Below are 6000 nucleotides of genomic sequence, written 5' to 3' on the forward strand. Positions count from 1 at the left end.
ACTAAGCAGGGAACCCAGCTAAACCTACCCAAACTGCATCTATAGAGATGCTGGTTAATAAATTTGTTTTTTAACTGTTAAGTTTGTGATAAATTGTCATGTAGCAATAGGAAACTAATACACTTACGTAGAAAAACAAGCTATTCTCTGTATACATCCGTGCCACTTAGACTCGAGGTATGAGACCACGACTATCAATTCCATACTCATTACAGTCTTAACTTAGCAAGAGGTACACAGTAAAAATATGAATTATCAGATTGTTTCATGGAGGATTGTTTTGGACTCTCAATCACAAAGACTGAGTAATACAATTCCAAAAGAACCTATAAATAAATGCTTTAGGAAAGTGATGAGGCCAGACTTAATTACAGTGGGCCACCTGGGAGCAGGAAAAACAAGTAAAAGGAATAGATTATCACATACCGGTAAACCAAGATGAGTTGTTTAGGACTGCCAAGTGCTTGTTGGAACAACTCCGTTCAGGAACCACAGGGGTGTGAACTGAGCTGGTGAAATGTGGGCAAGAGGAAAACAAACTTAACAAATGCAGGAGTAAAAAATTAACAAAAAGTAGTAAAAGAGGGTGGAAGACATACAACTGAAGGGTTGGGAGGCGCCAAGTCTCATCCTTTCGGATCTCACAGCGAACACACGCAAAAAGTCCATCTGCCAGAAAGCTAGATAAAAATTACTACACGGATTAACTAGGTTAACTACTAGGACAACCGCACTCCCTTCCGTTAGATAAGCCCCCCGATAACAATGTACCTCCCGGTGCCCAGGGACCTGGTGCTGGCGATTTATCGAAGGGCTGCAAGTTCAAAGCCTGGCTCTAGAGACAGGAGGAGAGGGCGAGGAGAGCTCGGAGACGCCCCCCACCAAAGCAAAGGCAGCTCCGCACACTCTAAAAGCCACCAGGTGACAGCAATCTAACGAAGCACCACCACCGACCAGCCCAGCGGCCCAACTTCAGGAATACCTCTCAGACCCGGGCCAGCGAGATGCCCGAAGTCACCTCCGCCGAGTCCCGTCACCTCTGCCGCTCTACACCATTTAACTCTGTCCTTAACTTCTCCCCACCCCCAAAATGCTAGGGGAGAGAGGGAGGGAGCGCAAACTCCGCGAGCCAAGTAGTTTCGACCTCTCCCCAGCCTGCGCTTCACCAACTCCGCCCCAGCCCCGAGCTGCACCGGCCTGCTCCCCTCACGCCCAGAGGAGCGAGAATTGGACGGAAAGCCGCGAGGGTCCCGCCCCGTCTTTGAAGGCGCGGAGGGCGGGCCGGGCCTGCGCTTTCTCGCGACCAGGTCCCGCCTCTCTCGGGATTTTCTGGTCCCGGACGGCTTTGTAGGTCGCCGGCCACGGACTGGCCTGGCGGGCGAGCGGTAAGGGCCACAGTCCAAACCCAGCCTGGCAGTAGTTTACTGCTTGCAGCCGGTGGACCACAGCGCCTCACTCGGGACGCGGCTGGAACTGAGGGCCGGCCGCGCTCCGCTCAGGTGCCTGACTCTCTGAAACAGGTATAAGAACAAATGGCCCATTTTCACGCAAGCTGTGCAACACTCGCTGCGCTGTTCCTCTTCTAGCTCTAGCTCCTCCTTAGCAGCTGCTCTTCCCAAAGTGAAGAACTCCTTGTCACTTTTTGCAACTCCCAAGTAAGAATTTATACCAGTGCCTTAAGGAGGAATACTGTCGTTCCCTCCACGTCCTACCAAGAGAATAGTAACCACATCAGTCCCCACTTGGTCTCTCTTTTGCTTCATCCACTGAAGCTGAAATTTGCCCAGCTTAGACTCCTGCAGCACTGGGCTGTCGGAGCTTCCCTACCCTCCCACAGGTCTTCCTGCTGCCCGAGGTCCTTGAAGCGCGCAGGGACTGACTACAAGCTTCAGGCTGACCTGATGCCTTTTACTGTCGCACCAAGAAATGAAATTTTTAACCAGAGGGAACTAGGCAAGTGCTAGAGAAAGATCATAATACAATTAACATAGCTTCACAAACAAATCTATTTTACATTTACTCCTAGAAATACACTATTTCAGTTTTCATTTTAAATACACTTTCATTTTTGTGAAAGAAAAGGCCAATCGTTTACAGTGACTGTGAACTGGATATCAAATATAAACAACTGGATTTCAAATTAACATGTCCGTTCCAGGTCCCAATCTTTTCCTAACTCTGTAAAATCTGACCAGAAGGAAACTGAGGATACAAATGAGTATTTGTAAGTTCGCTACAAAAATATGAATGAGTTTGGTTGCACTACATCTTCTGCGCTTGCTAGTGATATTACATAATATGTGGCAGACTCAATTTTCTGGTAATTGTTCTGCATTCTGAAACGTATCAGGCCAAATAAGGCTTCAGATAAAGGATTATAAAGTTGTAGTGATTTCTGAAGATGCAGGGAAAAAAACTTCTCTCACAGTATTTAAGTGCTATGTTCTGGATAATGTTAAAATTGGCTTACAAGGATGCGGGGGGAAAAAGCTATCATAGTATTTAGATGCTATGTTCTGGATAATGTTCAAATTGGCTTGCAAGATATTATTCTTAAACACAATTTTAAAAATAGTCAAAAAAACGTCAAAGTATTTTTTTATCTTCCCTTGTGAATTTTGGTACTTCTTACAGTTTTTGATGGGGAAACAGTGGAAACAGTGTCAGACTTTATTTTTGGGGGGCTCCAAAATCACTGCTGATGGTGAATGCAGCCATGAAATTAAAAGACACTTACTCCTTGGAAGGAAGGTTATGACCAACCTAGATAGCATATTTAAAAGCAGAGACATTACTCTGCCAACAAAGATCCGTCTAGTCAAGGCTATGGTTTTTCCAGTGGTCATGTATGGATGTGAGAGTTGGACGGTGAAGAAAGCTGAGCGCCACAGAATTAATGCTTTTGAACTGTGGTGTTGGAGAAGACTCTTGAGAGTCCCTTGGACTGCAAAAAGATCCAACCAGTCCATCCTAAAGGAGATCAGTCCTGGGTGTTCATTGGAAGGACTGATGCTGAAGCTGAAACTCCAATACTTTGGCCACCTCATGTGAAGAGTTGACTCATTGGAAAAGACCCTAATGCTGAGAAGGATTGGGGGCAGGAGGAGAAGGGGACGACAGAGGATGAGATGGCTGGATGGCATCACCTACTCGATGGACATGGGTTTGGGTAGACTCCAGGAGTTGGTGATGGACAAGGAGGCCTGGGGTGCTGCGATTCATGGGGTCGCAAAGAGTTGGACACAACTGAGCGACTGAACTGAACTGAACTGACTGAACCTTAAAAATAAAGCAGTAATATTTTAGCAGCAAAAATGGGGTTATTTGGGAATAGCAGAAGAATTGCTTCTTGAATCCAAGAGTCTGTTTCGTAGAGTTTGACAGCACAGGGAATGGTTAGCAATACCTAATAGGGTCTTTCTAGCGAGGCTGAAAGGAGTCTTCCTGGAGGCATCTTTGCCAACAGTTCAGTTCAGTTCAGTCACTCAGTCGTGTCCAACGCTTTGCAACCCCATGAATTGCAGCACACCAGGCCTCTCTGTCCATCACCAACTCCCAGAGTTTACCCAAACCCATGTCCATCGAGTCGGTGATGCCATCCAACCATCTCATCCTCGGTCGTCCCCTTCTCCTCCTGCCCCCAATCCTACCCAGCGTTGGGGTCTTTTCCAATGAGTCAACTCTTCGCATGAGGTGGCCAAAGTATTGGAGTTTCAGCTTCAACATCAGTCCTTCCAATGAACACCCAGGACTGATCTCCTTTAGGATGGATTGATTGGATCTCCTTGCAGTCCAAGGGACTCTCAAGAGTCTTCTCCAATACCACAGTTCAAAAGCATCAATTCTGCAGCGCTCAGCTTTCTTCACCATCCAACTCTCACATCCATACAGGCAGGCTGCAAAGTGTGATGCTTAGCGTCTTTGCCTCCTGGGAGCATTCTGTGAAAGGATTGCTCTACCAAAGCATGGTTATTTTCAACACAAGCAATTAGGCCTTTATGATAATGAATTTTATCTCCTTTATCTATCAGCTGTTGGTCAAAAGAGGCAGGAGTCTGGTGCATTGGATGTGCTGTGACTAGCTCAAAAGACTGAGAAGTGCCTGAATATCAAGCCTGAGTTTGAGCAAACAGCAGTTTTTAATTGGAGACTTTATGTCCCTTCAAGACCAACAGTATTAACACATGAATGTTGTCTTCCTCTGAAAAAGCTTGAGAAAGGGAGCCGAGAAGCAAAGTAGAGCTTCATGTATTATAACAAAGTAGAGCCTGCAGAAAACTTTACACCATCCAAATCAACCTTCATGATTTGTGAAGAGTAAGGCAAACTTCCTGTGAAGTGCGGGGGGGTTACTGTACAAATTTATTACCTTTCTTTCCAAGTGAGGGCAAAAGGGTGTTGTTTGGCCTTATCAACTGGAATACTAAAGAATGTATTCCATAAATTAATTACAGTGAAAATGTGCTTTCAGTGGGACTGGATATTAGTAGTGTGTGGAAGTTGGGAAGAACAGGGTGTCAAGGGGTGAAAGAGTTGTTTATTGCTTGTAAGTTCTGGTTGAATGTTCATTGGGGCCATTGTGTTTTCCTACAGGTAAAATGGGTATTACAGGGACTAGAGAGGGCTTACCCCATGGCTCAGCGGTCAAGAATCCGCCTGTAGTGCAGAAGACATAGGTTCAATCTCTGGATCGGGAAGATCCCCTGGAGGAGGGCATGACAATCCACTCCAGTATTCTTGCCTGGAGAATCCCATGGAGAGAAAAGCCAGGCAGGCTACAGTCCATAGGGTAGCAAAAAGTTGGGCACAGTTGAAGTAACTGAGCATGCATGCATGCACGCACACACACACACACACACGCACACATGCACAGGGACTAGAACCAAGAGTAATGAGGCTCTGAGCCTTGTAATCCTCTATTATGGCTTGATGCCTTGAAGGACTCCTTTATTTATAGGGTGTTAATTCTGGAGAGAGGCTTTGAGGGATCTATTCGAATCTTGACAGGAGGTGCACTGTGGATTCTACAAATATCCTTTGAAGATTTTTCCCATAAAGAGAATGGTAGCTGATCCAATAGGGATAAATGACCAGCATCCCCATATTCAGCTATGGTGCCAACAAAAATAAAAGCAAATAAAAGATGGTGAAACGTCATTCAGTTCACTTGGTTGGCTATTGCTACTGTCAAATTCTAGCATTGTTTTTGCCTTTTAGGAGATGGAAATTCCAGAATGATACTTTTCTAAGAAGCCTCAGCCTAGTGAATGAATAGGAACAGAGGAACTAAGGAGAAAAAAGGTGTGTTTCTCTCAGAAGGCCTCAACAAAAGGTACCAGGTTTAGAGATGGGAACCTGGGGAGGTTTACTAAGGATCCTCACTCTTTGAACTGTCTTAGTGCTCTGAGGTGGAGAAGGCAATGGCAACCTACTCCAGCACTCTTGCCTGGAAAATCCCATGGATGGAGGAGCCTGGTAGGCTGCAGTCCATGGGGTCACTGAGAGTTGGATATGACTGAGCAACTTCACTTTCACTTTTCACTATCATGCATTGGAGAAGGAAATGGCAACCCACTCCAGTGTTCTTGCCTGGAGAATCCCAGGGATGGAGGAGCCTGGTGGGCGGACATGACTGAAGCGACTTAGCAGCAGCAGCAGTGCTCTGAAGCAGCAGCTGTTTTATAGCAGTTGGTTGAGCAGTGAGAGGGTAGCTCTAGGTCTGTAAGGGCAGAGAGATACATTCCCAATCTGGAGAGTGGTGTCTCTAAGCTGATTAAGAGGGAGGATTAGGAAGAGCTCCTGTAGCTCCTTGGAGGCCCAATCATTGGGAATCAGGAGGTCTTGGGAATTAGACTGGATAGAGGGCTGAAAACTCGTGGAGCACTTGAATTTGTAACAACCTTTTGTTCAATATTTTGGTTCTTATAGAAACAGCAGTAATAGGTTTTTGATAGTCTTTTTTTTTTTTTTCTGGCCACACTACATATGGGATCTCAGTTC

At 45.8% G+C, this 6000-nt stretch overlaps 1 protein-coding gene across 8 annotated transcripts in view; it reads right to left on the minus strand.

The window, feature by feature from the left end:
* The window catches only part of CROT (carnitine O-octanoyltransferase), a 51121-nt gene extending 49948 nt beyond the window's left edge, over window positions 1-1173 (minus strand). For 2 of the 8 annotated variants that reach the window (XR_014067459.1, XM_081536512.1), the window contains exons 1-3: window positions 983-1173; window positions 600-669; window positions 427-509 (exon numbers count right to left, since the gene is read on the minus strand). The gene's annotated coding sequence lies outside the window, so the exon portion shown is untranslated. Of the gene's footprint in view, window positions 1-426; window positions 510-599; window positions 681-771 lie in introns of all 8 variants that reach the window. The other 6 variants (XR_014067458.1, XM_081536510.1, XR_014067457.1 and 3 more) reach the window with 4 other exon arrangements.
* Window positions 1174-6000: the final 4827 nt, after the last annotated feature.

The sequence above is a fragment of the Giraffa tippelskirchi genome, chromosome 10, assembly GCF_054371585.1.
Source record: "Giraffa tippelskirchi isolate mGirTip1 chromosome 10, T2T-mGirTip1v1.2.pri, whole genome shotgun sequence".
Classification (NCBI taxonomy): Eukaryota; Metazoa; Chordata; class Mammalia; order Artiodactyla; family Giraffidae; genus Giraffa; species Giraffa tippelskirchi.